This window comes from Monodelphis domestica, chromosome 4 (genome assembly GCF_027887165.1).
Source record: "Monodelphis domestica isolate mMonDom1 chromosome 4, mMonDom1.pri, whole genome shotgun sequence".
NCBI classification, from domain to species: domain Eukaryota; kingdom Metazoa; phylum Chordata; class Mammalia; order Didelphimorphia; family Didelphidae; genus Monodelphis; species Monodelphis domestica.
Window position 1 is genome coordinate 353,507,033 of NC_077230.1, and position 16,375 is coordinate 353,523,407.

At 34.6% G+C, this 16,375-nt stretch overlaps 1 pseudogene; it reads right to left on the reverse strand.

Moving 5' to 3' along the window:
• Nucleotides 1–9,866: 9,866 nt before the first annotated feature.
• Nucleotides 9,867–14,912, reverse strand: LOC100021778 (olfactory receptor 51L1-like; annotated as a pseudogene).
• Between the last annotated feature and the right edge of the window lie 1,463 nt (nucleotides 14,913–16,375).

Genomic DNA, 16,375 nt, shown 5'->3' on the forward strand with positions numbered 1-16,375 from the left:
AAATGAATTCAAGATCACCATTGGAGATGGTGCTTATCAATCATATATCATTTTTCCCTCTTTATATATATACTGAGTTCTATATCTAGAAATGTTTGTCATTTATACTGCAACTTATTAACTACACTTTCAAATATTTGGTACTCCTAGTCATTCCCTGTATTTTTACAAAGAATTAGCTCAATACTCTGAATTTTTCCATATTACACAAGGCATTTTTAAAAACTGCACATATAAGTAGAGAATCTAACTAGGATTTTTACATAAGTTTCATAGGCAAATTCTCCCTCAAATGGAGCATGCTGGCCAATTAATACTTTTACAATTTAAGGGAAGAAGACAAAGAATAAATTTGGAAATGATAAAAAAATAAATGAGATGTAGCATAATTCAGGAAGAAGATTTATGAATACAAAAGTGATGGAATAGTCTAGGAATAAATATTGCAAGCTGATCAAGTGATTTACACTTTCCTTCCCAGATCGATTTTTTTTTCTTTAAAAACAAACATGATAGGAACGGTAGAATGGACACTTTGTATAAGTGACATTCTTCACTCCAGATTTGAGAAATGACATGTAAAGTCCTAGATTCTCTTTAGAATTGACACCAGGGAGAGAGAAAAAAAATTAGAGGATTCAGAAGTCATGAGGAAGAAAATCATATCCTGAGCATAACCTAATCTTTAACTTATCTCCCTAAAGATTCAAGGAATTTTCCTTTGGGTAATGGTATCTGAAACTTTCCCTTGTGTGAGCTGAGATTTCTTTCCTAGTGTTCATTCTATGAAACACATTCTGCCATGTACTAATTTATAAAAGTTCCATATATTATGTTAGCTATTTATTTGGCTAAATGGGTTTATTTTCTTATTTGTGACTATCCTTTGTCTAACAAGAATTTGGTGGAAAAGATTAAAACCTTCATGTGTAAACTTGAGATTCCCTCATTCCCTTTTAAAGGATAGTGGGTAGAAAAGCAATTTGAACCTAAGAAATAAAAATCATGTGCCTAGATTTGCAATATTTAGAGACGCAGATAAGATATAATTCTAGCATTGTACTTACTTTCAGAAGAGAACAGAGCAGCCACCCTCGGATCCCATTCTCCCATTCCTCTCTAGGAAGGAATCAAAACTTCTTTTTGAGAGTAAGAGTCCAAAGAAAGCTCTCAATGCCTCCCTCACATTTAAACCTTTATTGAGGATATGTAGGAACTACATGGGCAACACAGAACCTCTCTCTCTCTCTCTCTCTCTCTCTCTCTCTCTCTCTCTCTCTCTCTCTCTCTCTCTCTCTCTCTCTCTCTCTCTTTCTGTGTGTGTGTGTGTGTGTATGTGTGTGTAGAAGGCTGACCAAGGAAATAGTTCTGCCTTGAAAAAGACTTGGGTCAATCCCAACTCTGATCCTTACTATATGTGGGACCTTGAGCAAATGACAACGTTTCTAGACTTCAATTTCCTTTTCTGTTAAAAGACGGTGACTTCTGGGAACACTTCAAGCTATGTACCTCTGATAATGAGATTAAAGACTATGCTGAAAGGACCTGGACTTCATTAAAATCACTAATAAAGAAAAGTTTGGGGGAATATTTTGGAAGCATAATTCTGGGACATTTAGGAAGGTACCTATATTCTTCCATTTGTTTAGTCTAGAAATGGAGTCGTATACCCCACATGATGAGAACCTGTACAGATTTGTGTCTTCTCTCTTCTTCTTCATGTGGATGTTGTACAAGCAAATATGCACTGATAACACATATATTTCTGTCAGTTCTTCTTGGGCTATGACCAAGCCTCCTAAAACTCGACAGAGGGAGAATAAATTGTTAATTCTCTGTGTGAGCACCTGAAAATCAAAAAGACTATTTTATTGATTGTCTAGACAGAAGATGGGGATGAAAAAAATTAGTGCATATTATATTTTAAAGTATGTTATGGCTTTAGCAAAACTTGTTAAATATTTACGAGCAAGTCCTTTGATCTAGCCCTCAGTATGGAATGGGTTCATTTTCTCTAGGAACACCAATTTTTCCCCGTGTCTCATTCTCTTACTATTGCTCTATTCATAGATGTTTGGTTTTGTTTATAAAGTTCAAAAAAGAAAATAATTTGTCATTTCCCCTCAAAAAAAAATAACATCGCTTGTAAAAAAATATAAAACAAAGAACAAGAAAGGAGAAAAAAATCTCATCTAAACTAATAAAAAGATCAACCAAATATGGCAGTATATGTAATGAGTGGTCTCATTGTTCCCCTACAAACAGACTACCTCCAACTTCTCCAAAGAAGAGAGGGTACAGTTTTTTTTTTCACATTTTCTTTAGGTATAAGTTTGGATAGAATAATTACACAGCATTCAGTTTTATTTTGTTTATATTTTACCTGCTTTCCTCCACTCTCGTTTATAATATTGCATTCATTGTGTATATTGTTTTTTTTTTTCTGGATCTGCTTACTTCATGTAGCAATAGTTTGTAGATATCTTTCCATTCCTTCCTGAATCCTCAAAATTAATAATTGTTTATTGTGCAATGTTACATCGCATACCATAATTTTGTTCCTTATCCCTCAATTAGAAAGCATTTACTTTTCCCAGTTCTTTACTACCATAAAAGTGTTATTATTATAGATATGTTGTTATATATGGGCCATTTTTTAAATATTCTTGACCTTCTTATGGAAATACGCCTATTGTTGCATATTCTGGAATTCTGAGACAAGGAGTATTGATAATTTAGAAACTCTCTTAACCTAATTCTACATTGTTTTCCAGAATGACTCTAAGAATTCATAGTAATTTTACCAGTATATTAATTAATGTTTCATCATCTTTTTCAAAACTTGTGTACTTTTTTCAATTTTTTGGAAATAAGGTGAAACTTCAGAATTGTACTGATTCATAATTTTCTCTATCAGTGAGTATTTGGAGCAGTCTGTGTATGATTATCAGTAGTTTGAAATTCTTTTGAGAAATTTTGTTCATATGCTTTGCATTAATTCTAAATATGTTTTAGATACCAGATCCTTATCAAAGATATTTGATGTAACATTTTTAGGTCAAATTTGACAGCTTCCATTCTTATCTTCATGTCATATTGATATAAAAATTAAATATTTTGATTGCTACAAAATATCCTCTATTCTTCTCCACCCCAAGTGTTTTGGGTGTGTATGTGTGTGTGTGGGGGGGGGTTGTAAGGGGGAAATTCCTGGTCTTAGAAGTCCTTTGTTCTCTTTATACAATTCCTTCAAAATTCATTATGGATGTGATACACTGGTTCTTCAGTGACCTGGGTTAATCAAGAGACTCCATAAGGATGGTCCTCATTAGTTTTGGTTGCTACTGAAATGAAAGCTAATGGCAAACTGTTAACTGTCCCCATTTCATGAACCTTTCTTGACTTTTTTGACCTTTCAAAACTAATAAGATAATAATCTGATTTGCTTTGTATTTGGATATTCATTCACCTAAGAATAAGAGTGAAGAAACACAAAATACAAAATAAATAGGCACCATTCATTCACAGACACTAGGTGGACAGATGATGGAGTGGTTTCCCAAAGTGGCAGTTCACAATGGCTTTTATTTTGCTGCAGCAATGGAAGAAAGTGAGACTTCATAGAGTCAAAGCTTTTGTATTCACTGGCAGTGCCAATGCACTGAAGTTGAACAAAGGTTTAACCTTTATGGAAAATATGGGGTAGATCACCAAACTACATATAGTTTTGTATCAGTTGGGACAGTTTATGTGTGCCCAAAAGTATAAGAGCCTGTATTAGATAGTCCCCTATTAATGAGTACAAGAGTATTTCAATTTAATACAAATTAAACAAATCAGTTCATTTTTTGAATACCTCTATTCTTTCTTTGTTTACTAACTTTCCTCCAGGTATAAATATGATCTTATTCTTGAAGTTTTATCCACTACCTACTTTTTTCATGAAAATTATTTGCTTTGTCGACAAAAGTATGTTTAGTAATGAATGATTATTTGAGGAACAGAGATTGGTATTATTCTGAGTTTTGTTTTAAGCAAGGTAGCAGACTGTTTCTATGTCAAAAGTATAATTTCTTGTTATTAATTTATTGATATACAGAAATGTATAGGTAGAAACTATGTTCTTCCTCATTTTATTTATGCACAGTAGAAGAAAGTCTCTTGGAATTGAGATATTTCCTGATTTTAATATAATAAGACACTAGACTTTGTTTCAATGTTTCACTTCAGCTGGCCTACATAGCTCCTTTCTTTCCTTTGCTTATGATCAATATTTTAAAAATATTTCATTGAATTTTTTTCTCAATTGTAAGTAAATAAAAATTTTAAATATTCATTTTCTGTAAAATTTTGTGTTTTTACTTTTCTGTCTACCTACAGTTCTTCCCCCACCAGCTGAAAAGGTAAGCAATTGATATAGATTGTACATGTGACTACATGAAAATCATTTTCATATTAGCCATTTGCAAAAGAAAAGATAAACTAAAAAAGAATAATAAAGAATGTTTTTAAAATATGTTTCAGTTTGCATTGAGATTTCATCAGTTCTTTCTCTGAAGGTGGACATTATTTTTCATCATAAATCTTTGCCAATTGTTTTGGATCCTTGTACTGCTGAGACTAGATGTCATTCACAGTTGATCAGCATATAATATTGCTGTTACTCAGTGCAATATTCTTCTGGTTCTGCTCATTCCACTTTGTATCAGTTCATGTAAATCTTTCCAGGTTTTTGTGAAAGCATCTTGTTTGCCATTTATAGAGGACAATATTGTTACATCATAATGACGTATCACTTCTTCAGTCATTCTCCAAATAATGAGCATACCCTCATTTTCCAATAATTTGCCAACACAAAAAGAGCTGCCACAAATATTTTTGTTTATACGAATCCTTTTCTTTTCTATTTGACCTTTCTGGGTACAGACTTACTAGTAGTATTGCTGGGTCAAAGGGTATGGACAGTAATAAAGTCCTGTGGTCATCGTTTCAAAATATAGTTCAGAATAGCTGGACTAGTTCACAACTACACAAGCAGTGCATTAATGTTTATATTTTTCCACACCTCTTCCAACATTTATCATTTTCTTTTTTTAGCGTATTAGCTAAACTGATAGGTATGAGGTGGTACCTAAGAGCTATTTTAATTTGCCTGCTTCTAATCTACAGTGATTTAGATAATTTTTTCATGACTAGTTAACTGAGTTCTTCTTCTGAATACTGGCTCTTTATATCATTTGGGTCAAAGGATATGGACAGAATTACAGACCTATGGGCTTCATTTCAAAATTCACCTCAGAATGGGTGGAATACTTCACAAGTAGCACATTAATGTTTATATTTTTCCACACCCCTTCCAATATTTTTCTTTTTTGTCGTATTAGCAGAATTGATAGGTATGAGGTGAAACCCAAGAGTGGTTTTAATTTGCATGTATAAAAATCTACAGTGATTTAGAAATTTTTTGATATGGCTCTAGTTAACTGAGTTCTTCTGAAAACAGGCTCTTTATATCATTTGTAGTGGTAGTCTCTCAGTGACCAAGAATGACAATCATTTATATTCAATTATTCATATTTATATTCAATTATATTCAATAATCAATTATATCATTTGACCATTTATCATTTGGAGTAATAACTCATATTCATATAAATTTAACTCAGTTTTCCATATATTTGACAAAGGAGACCTTTATCTAAGAAGCTTGCTGTTACTTTTCTCCTTATTATTCTGCTCTCCTTATAGCTTTGGTTGCCTTAGTTTGGGTTGTACAAAAGCTTTTTAATTTCATGTAATCAAATTAATCTTCTATATCTCCCATAAGGTTCTTTAGCTCTTATTTTGGTCACAAATCTTCCCTTATCAGCAGATCTAGCAGGTCTATGCTCCCTTAATTTGCTTCTATTATCATCCTTTATTTATATATCACATAACTATCTTAACCCCATTTTGGCAAATAATGTGAGATGTTTGCCTACACATAATTTTCTACCAGATTACTTCCTAGTTTTCCTAGCAATTTTTGTCAAATACTAAAATGTTCCAAAAGTTTTCATCTTTGCATTTATCAAATACTAGATTACTATCATCAAAGTAGTAACTTTGTATTATCATGTACCTAATTTCTTCCACTGATCCCCCACTGTATTTCTTAGCAAGTCCTAAATTGGTTTATTTTTTATAATATTGAATTTATAATATTGAATGCAGCTTGAGATCTGTTACTGCTAAACCACCTTACTTTTCATTTATTCTCTTAATGCACTTTGCTTTTTGTCCTATTAAGTGAATTTTGCTATTTTTTCTAGTTCTATGAAGTGCTTATTTTAGTAATTTGAATGTTATGACACTGACTCTTAGGTACAGTTGACAGTTTTATTATGTTGTCTTAGCCTACTCATGAGCAATTAATGTTTCTCCAATCATTTAGTTTTGACTTCATTTGTGCACCAACTATTTTTTAACTATGTTCATATACTTCCTGAGTTTATCTTGTCAGGTAGACAACCAGATTTTTTATATGGTCTACAGTTATTTTGTGGAATATCTCTATATTTTCCTGCTGGTTTTTGTTGGTAATATATAGAAATGCCTGTGATTTATATGGTTTTATTTTATATCCTGTAACCTTGCTTAAGTTGTTCATGATTCCAAATAGTTTTTTAGTTGCTTCTATAAGTATATCATCATATTATCTTCAAAAATTGATAGTTTTCTTTCCTCACTGCTTATTCAAATTCGTTTAATTTATTTCTCTTGTCTTATAGATATAGCTAGCATTTCCAGCACAATATTGAATACTAATGCTGATAATGGGAGTCCTTGTTTTACCCCTGATCTCTTTGGAAAAGCTTCTAGTTTAATACTGCTGGGTAAAGCTTGCTGATGATTTTAGCTAGATAGTACTTATCCTTACCAATAGCTAGATGGATCTGTTGATAGAGTATTTAGCTTAGAATCAGAAAGATTCCTCTCTTTTAATTCAAATCCACCTCAGACACTTACTAGCTTTGTGAGGCTCAGTACATCACTTAAACCTCTTTGCCACAGTTCGTTATCTGTAAATGAGCTAGAGTAAGAAATGGCAAAGCACTCCAGTATCATTGCCAAAAATATTCCAAATGGGTTTATGGGGAACAGTAAACAACTGAAAATCTCTGAACAGTAACAACACAAATATCATTTTATGGAAAATCCACAAACAACCTGGTATAAGAGACCTTTTCTTCTTTCATCCTAAGTTGTCTTGGGGGATAGAATACTGTTTCACCTAAACTTTTCTCAGTCCTCTCATTCCATAATTTGATATGAAGCCTTATATTAGAGTGGTTTGGAACAAAATATGGAAGAACTATATTTAATGTTTCTTCACTCTACCATCTTGGCTCCAAATTCTCTTCTGATGACTTTTGCCACTATTTTTTTTTTCTTGATGACCTCTGAGTAGTTGCATATTTCTCTCCAAGATAAAGGTATTCATCTCAAAAACATGTGGATAAACAACAAAAAGAGGGAAAAGGATGGTACAGTATAAAAGTGTACATGATTACAAATCAGAAGAGGATCTCATTTGCAAACCTGTGTAATAGAAAGATTGAGAGGGGAACAGGGGACCTGGAAAGACAGAGGGAAATGGGGAGAAAGGGTGAAGAGATTATTCTTCTCCTTTCTTTTCTGGAAGAGAGGTAGCCAAGTCTTTTCCCCCTGCCAGAGGGAATATGTCTCCTCAGAGAATAGTTCTGGATGATGGAAGACAAGAACTAGAGATATTAGCTTTGGTAACATGACCCACTACCTCCTTTTTGGTCCCTCCTAATGAGAGGTAGGATGGATTCCTATGCCTCTGGTCTCTTTAGGGACACCCACTGGCACTTCCCTTCAGAAAACTGGGGTCACCCCACTATAGGATAGAGATGTTGTTCCTTGGGTTAGGGAGTTTGGATCACTGGGATCCAGAGTTAATCTTCCCCTTTTTGGGGAGACATGTGACTCTCCCCAAATCTTCTGCCCCCTTTTCTAGTATCAGAAACCAGCCAGACCTAATTCTAAAGTAGTAAACAATTTATTTGGGTTCACACAAGGAAGGAGAGGTAGGGATGCCAAGCAAGGAAAGTGGGGAGTAGGAAACCCTAATACTCGTCACATCTGGCAGACTGGCCCCCCAAGTTCTCAGGGTTCAAGGCTGAGTGCTTTGAACACTCTTCTGGAAAACTTCTGGTTGATTTCTATTCCTCAGCTAATTAGCTTTTAGTTCAAGAGTCCAGGAACAGGTCAGGGAGAGAAAGGAATCTCAGGGAAAGATCTGGATGGTTCTGGCCAATGTGAGTCCAAATCTAAAACCCCCTTGAGAATTCTGATAGCCGTTCTTGAAGAGTCTTGGTGGAGGTATTTTTGGGTCCCAGGATGAATAACAGGTCCCAAACCAATGGGCTCTTTCTCAGCTTCCAGGAAACCCACCTTCCTCCTTCACCTCTCAGGCTGGAAGAAAGTTGACAGTTGGAGCTTCAGAATTCTAACCCCTTTACAACTCTCAGGCTTCTGTCTCTGCCCTTCCTCCGCTGCTCTTCAGCTCATCTCTCCTTCAGCCTGGCTTCTCATTGCAACCCCCTGGATCTCTCTTTCTTATGTTACAAATCCCTCTTTTCGTCTTGTGCATTGTTAACCAAACAATGCACACAAGGTTTAACAAGTAACTCAATATTTTAGTTCTTAATCCTAGTTTTAACTATCTATTTTTCTATCCCACCCCCAAAAGAAAAAAAAAAACTCTTTTACCTCAACTATATCTTACTCTTATCTTACCTTAGCCTATACTAAGACAAGGTTCTGGGAAAATATCCAGGGTAGGTGTGGTTTTGTTACAGAGGTTTGGTACAATTGAATAACACATTTGGACTAACAGTGTCCCAGAACAATATGCAACAATATAGATCTGAAATGACTTGTCAACAATATCTTAATGATCTCTAAATTATGGCAACATTTTTATAACTCTTATGTTATCCTCTGTTTTTTTAAACTTCTCTAGCTATTACAACTTATTTAACATTTTAAGATATTTAAGTGTCCTATGATATGCTAGTTCTATTCTTTCCCTATCACTGGCTCTCTAAGCTTTCAACTTCCCTTTTCGGCCCTGACTGACTATTCTCTTTCGCTGATCTAAGTTATGTTAAGATTGTGAGTGATTCCTACCTTAAGTTCATATGTTAGTGCTGTAAAATTTACATTATGTACATGTATGTTTATTGTGCAATCATTACATATGATGCATACATACATATATATTACATATATACATGAGTTCTGCTTTGGAGTCAAGCAGACAGAAAAGTTTTTTCTAGTTCTTTTCCACCTGTTTGAGTCTTGTAAGAACTTTATTTACAAGTATATACCTTTTCATTATAAGGCCCCTAAATCAGTGTTTTATGGTTATTTTCTAAATATGTTATTTGGCATGTACATACTTATTTCCTGCCAATGAATATGTGTTGCATGTGCATTAATGCGTGTTGCATGTGTGTCTTTAATGTGAAGTTAATATGAATGGCATTTTATCCTACATGACCTGTTCCTTGAAGTTCTTTGTTCTACATAGTTCATGGGTTAAAGTTCTTTTGTCTGTCTCTTATCATTCATTTAAAGTCTATGAGGGTCCTGGAAGGATTCTTTCTTGTCTTGGTCTTTAATTGAATTCTTCATCTGTGCAGGAAACATGCTTGACTGTCATCTCACCTTCATTATTGATTCTTTTGTCTTCTTTTACAGGAACCTGTATGTGGGTAAGATTTGTGTCCATTCCGATGAATGTGTGTGTAAAATTGGTTAAGATTATGTGAATGTGAGTAAGAATGTGGGTACAGTTTTTTTGGGGGGGATAAGAATTTGTGTGTGTGTATATGTGTCTGTGCAATCTTTCTTGTTATAGAGAGATAGTGGGTGAGAGTAAGCTATAGAGAATGAGAGATTATTTTTTAGGTTTATAATCAGTCTGCCCTTCTGTCATTATTTATGTTTCAGCATCACTTTGTTCTGGGCTCTCAGTAGCTTGTTTTTCCCTATTCATATCAATTTCACTTTGGGTCTGTATATCTTGTGTATGATCTGTGTCATTTTCTGAGCTTGTGTCTTTTGGGCTAGTTGAGGCAATTTGGCATTTAACATGTGAGGCATGATACCAGGGGTCCTTCCCTATAATTTTGATCAAGGTAGGTGTTATATGTGCAAGTTGGAATGATTCATTCCATTTTGGATCTGTTACTGTGTTTTTTGTAAAGTTTTTCATTTGTGTAGAATGATGCTGTATCAGGTGATGTGAGCAGTGTTGTGCAATCTTCTGCATTCATGTCTGTGCCCCTTGTAGAATCACTTGTGTGTAAGGTGTCTAATGTTGGGTTTTTCTGGTTTCCTGTTACAGAACATGACACAGCTATTTCTTGATTTTGAATAAGCTCTTGGTTAAAGTTTTCTAGAGAAGGTACAGCTGTTTCATCCTCTTCCTTTCCTCCCTCACCCATTTCCCTGGATTTTGAGGAAGTTGCTGGTTCATGGGAAAATATGTCTTTTTGGTTTGGATTTTGAAGAATGCTTTCTTCTTCCCAATTTTTCCTCTCAATGATTTCTTGTGATGGTTTGGGATTCTTGATTCTATATTGTTATCTGAGTATTGTGAATCGGCTATTGCTTTGGGAAATAAATCTTTTGCTATAGGATCTAAGTTGGACTTTTGTTCACACTCTCTTGGTTCCTTCTGTGCAGAAATTTGTCTTGGCACGGTAGCTTGTGGGGATATGACTTTTGTGTGTTAGAATCTGTAATTCTGGACTTTTCTTGGGATGTCTTTTGCTTTTTGCCAGTTCCCTTCTTTCAGGGTTTTGGAGAATTAGTGAATTGTTTGGATTTGTTCATGTTTCTGTGGTGATGATGGATTTGACTTAAGGACTTGTTATGAACTCCTGTGTTTCCTATTCACATGTTTGCATACAGAAAATTTTCTAGGTACCTCTTGATTTGTTCCTTATTCATTCCATTACTCTCTTTCTTACATTACACCTGTCTCTGTTATTTACTCCATTCTATGGTCTTAGAAAAAATATGATCTCAGTGAATCTCAATTTATTCATCAATAAAGAGGATCTTATACTAAATGACAGTTTAAAGATCATTCCAGCTCTAAATACATGATCCTATGACCATTTCTTTGTGACTGTATTACTATGTGATGATAGCAACTAGAATTTCAAGTCCTAGTGGTACTAAAAACAAATTGTCATGTATTGTGACTTTAAACCATAGATTTAGCTTACCCTCTAGTAGATTCAATCCCCTTGTCTTTCAAAGGAATAATATCCATCCATACTACCTCAGAGATGTGATAGGTTTTAGGGGATAGACTTCCAGGTTCTGAGTCAGGGTAACCTGGTTGATAGCTTATTTCTTGCACTTGTGCCTGTTGAGGCTATAGGCAAGTTATCTAGCCTCTTAAAATGGGAATAACTATAGTGCCTATCTTATAATGTTACTGTGGTGACCAAATGAGATAATATGTGGAAAGCACTTTGGAAATGATAAAACACTTTTCTAAATAATAGTTAATATTGTGAGGATCAGGTGCATGTGAATGTAATCCTAGCATATCTAAACTCTATGTAAGAAGAAATATACCAAGGCAGAGCTTGACTAAAGAGAGGAGAGATACCTAAAATTATTTCCAAGAACTAGAAAAACATTCATATTGGCAACCAAAAGTCAAGAATATCAAGATAATCAATTAAAAATTATTAAGGAAACCTACCTGTACCATAATTCAATAAAGCAGTAATCATCAAAACAATTTGGTATTGTCTAAGAAATAGAGTAATGGATCAATTCCACAAGGTAGGAAATCAGCACATGGTAGCTAATGATCATAGTAACTTAATATTGAATATTCCCAAAGACCTAAGCCATTATGGGAAGAATGCAAGATTGGACAAAATCTGGGAAAATTGGAAAATAATATGGCAGAAACTGGACAATGACCAGTATCTCACATCTTCCATCAAAACAAAGTTAAAATGGATACTTGGTCTAGAAATAAAGGGTGATACAATAAAAACATTAGGGGAACAGAGAAAATTTTGCTTGTCAAACTTGTGGATAAGGGAAGATTTTTTTACTAATCAATACAAAGAGAACATAGCAAAAAATGAAATAGCTAATTTTGATTACATCAAATTATAAAGGTTTTATACAAATAAAACCAACATAACCAAGATTAGAAGGGAAGCAAAAAAATTGTGAAAAATATATCAAGTGTCTCTGACAAAAGTCTCATTTCTCAAATATATAGAGAACTGAGTCAAATTTATAAGAATTCAAATTATTTCACTATTGACAAATGGTCAAGGGATATGAACAGACAATTCTCAGATGAAGAAATTATAATATTAAAATGTTTCAAATCACTATCATTTTGAGAAGTGCAAATTAAAACAACTGTTGGATCATACCTATCATTTTAGCAAATATAACCAAAAATGAGAATGATAAATATTGAGGAAGATGTAGGGACAGTAATTCACTGTTGATAGAACTATAAACTGATGCAACCATTCTGAAGTGTCATCATCTGGAACACCATCCAAAAAGCCATAAAACTATGCAAAACCCCTACTGGATTTGTAACCCAAAGAAATCAGAGATAGGAGAACTGGATCTCTTTGCAGAAAACTATTTTTATCAACTTTGTAGAGTCAAAGAATGGGAAAAGTTGAGGGATTTTCCATTATTTAGGGAATAGTTGAACAAGCTATGGTATATAGATTATTTGCATTCTAAGAAATGACTATTAGGATAAGTTCAGAAAAACTTGGAAAGGCTTATATGAACTGATACAAAACAAAGTGAGCCAAAGTAAGAGAAAAATATATACAGTAAAATATATCTGTGATGATCAACTGTGAAGAATTAAACTATTATCAGGAAAACAAGATCCTAAAATAATCCCAAAGATTAAAACATACTATTCAAACCAAAGGAGTTGTTGAAATTTGTTTGTAAACCAAAGCCTGTAATTTTTCACTGTATTTTTTTCATGAGATTTTTGTTTTATGTGCAAAATGTGTGTTCTGTCACAGCATGGGGAATATGGAAATACATATTGCACAAACGCACTGCTATACCTATAACCTCAGGGAAGGGGAAAAGGAAAGAAGATGAGAGTGAATCAGAATCATTAAATGTCAGAAAATAACTGTAAAATTATTTCTACAGGTAATTGAAAAAACAAAAAAGTTAAAAGAGAGAGTATGGGGAGGAAGGATTTTGGAGAAGAGGGAAAAGGCTTTTATAAAATGAAGTTCCCTTGATTCTCTGAATAGTCAGTCAATTAACATTTATTGAATGTCTGCTATATGCTAGTCATTATGCTAAACACTGAGGATATGAGAAAAGTAAAAAACAAACAAACAAAAAAAGTACTCTGATTTCAAGGGGTTCACGATCTAATGAGCGAGGTAAAATACAAACAACTATGTATAAATATGAGGGTTATAGGATAAATTGGGTGGATAGTATCAGCTTTTAAGGTTATTATTGATATTTGAAATTTGATTAGCACCTTAGCAATTAACTACTAAACAGAGCTCTTCAATTGATGTCACCAAACCCTTAATGAACTCTATTTGGGGTGTTCAGAGTGATTATCTCATGAAATATTAAATGAAGCCCCTTTTTGTAGAAATAAATTACTGAGAGGAGATGAGGTTTTTCTTTTGGTCTCTCTCTCTCTCTCTCTCTCTCTCTCTCTCTCTCTCTCTCTCTCTCTCTCTCTCTCTCTCTCTTAATCTAATTTGCTCTTTTCCAAAAGAATCACTCTCTACATCAACAGACTTAGGACAATAAAAACTATTTAGATCAATTTTCTCCTGAGATTCTTCTACTTCTTCTCCATGTTTGAACTTCTTCATTTACTTGAGGGTGGAAAGAAGTCTCTGTGGTGCCAGCATCCGAAAGATTCCACGGCGTATCTGCTTAGTCTTGACACTATAGATGATGGGGTTGAGCACAGGAGGCACCAGGAGGTAAATGTTGGCCATTAGAATATGAACAAGAGGAGAGGAATGCTTGGGAAAGCGATGTACCATGGACAGCCCAATCATAGGCACATAGAGAATGAGGACAGCACAGATATGGGAGGCACATGTGTTGAGGGCCTTGAGACGTTCCTCCCGGGATGCAATTCTCAGCACAGATTGGAGGATAAAGATGTAAGACATGATGATACCTAGGGAGTCCACCCCTCAGAATAATATAATCAAAGCCAGGCCATACATGACATTGAAGGTGGTGTCAGCACAGGATAACCTAATCATATCTTGCTGTAGACAGAATGAATGGGAAAGGACATGGGAGCCACAGAAGGGATACCACAAGAGGCGGATTAGCAAGGGTGGTAAGAGAGTTGTACTCCTAAGGAGTAAAATAACTCCCATCTTAACAATGCGCCTTGGGGTGAGGATGACAGCATACATTAGAGGATTACAGATAGCCACATAGCGGTCAAAAGCCATGGCCAGGAGTACAGCTGACTCCATCAGTGACAGAGAATGGATGAAAAACATTTGTATCACACAGGCATCAAAGGTGATCTCATTGGCATTAAACCAGAAGATCCTAAGCACAGTGGGAAGTGTGGAAAGTGACATACCCATGTCAGTAAGGGATAACATGGCAAGAAAGTAGTACATGGGTTCATGGAGGCTGGGGTCAGTCCTAATGATGTGAAGGATGGTGCTATTACCAACTATCCCAATCAAATAAAGCAAGCAGAAAGGGATGGAAATCCAGCAGTGAGCTGCTTCATAGCCAGGGATGCCTGTGAGGTAGAAGATGGAAGAGAGCACATTACTGTCATTGGAGATGGCCATTGAGTGGTTCCATGGTTTCATGATCCTTTCCCACACCCTCAAGTACCTAAAAAGGAAGAAAGAGATGCACGTTATGGATCCCAGTCAAGTAGAACTCTGGATATGCTCTGAAAATATAATCCTTTACATTAACAAGATATTTTATATTTTTCAAAGCATTTTTCCTATCCATTACAAAACTTGATCCTCATAGGTTCATTGTGAAGTAGATTAGAGCAAATATCATTTGATATATGAAGAAACTGAAACAGAGAGGGGTTATGTGAGTTGTGCAAGGTCACTCAGTATAAGCATTATCTTGGTGTTAAGACTCTCAAAGAGGGAATTTCTCTTGTCATTATCAAAGTTCTTTATACAATTGTCTATTAGGAAATGTGCCAAGAGGTAGTCCCAAAGCTCTATAGAAGAATGCATTTAGAAAGAAAAAGAACATAAACACCAATGAATAATTAGGCATTCAGTTAAATAAGTGAAGATTTTATATTATACACAAAAAGAAGGGTAAATAAGAATATGGTTGAAAAGAAAATTGTCAGAAATGATGATATTGGAAGTTATCTCATTTTTTTTTCTATTCACAGGGATAACATTGTATAGAAGGTTGATTTCTTGAGAGAATAGATTAAACTGAAATTTGTGCATTTGCCATCCCTATATGCTCTATCCAAGCTATAATCCTTGTCCCCTGCTCATGAAATTCTTTCCCTTTTTACCAGGTCCCCCTTGTCCTGCTCATTTTTCAGTAAGTTGCTAACAGCTTCTCTATTCCTATCATAGATAGTACCACTATATTCTCCCATAAAATTGAAAAAAAATAATTGTACAGGAAAGATTACTAATTCTGGGATCAAAGGACTGGGTTCAAATGCTGCTTCTGATATTGACAATCTATGTTCTTAAAGAAAGACACAGTCAATTTTTCTCCTCAGTTTCATCCTCTTTAAAATGAGAGGTATGGTCTATGTAGTTTTGGAGCTCCCTTCTAGATCTATCTCTATGTATTTACTATTCAAAATTCTGTATAACCTTCAAACCCAGATCCTCACATTTTTCTATAGAGCATTTCCTAACTACTATACACTTTGGTGATTTGTTTATAATTCTCTCCTCCTGGAAGAGCAAGTACTTTGTGATTCAAGAAGAAGTCAAGGGTAGGACTAGAGACAATGCTGAGAACAATTTACCCACTAGTTATTAAAGTTTGAATTCTATAGAGTTACTGTCACCCCTCATTGAAATCCTTCTCTTTTGGGCACATGGAAAGCACAACATCACTAATTTAGAACAATCACAATAGCCTGGGTAGATACAAAACATAAACCATTCACAATTATGAACAAGGTTGAGATTTCTATTACAAATGAATATAGTATAACTGAGTTTAGATCACAAAAAAAAACTACTCAGGATATATTAATTAATAGATAAGGGCACGCGGAAGAGGGACATTTTAGTGGTGTCCC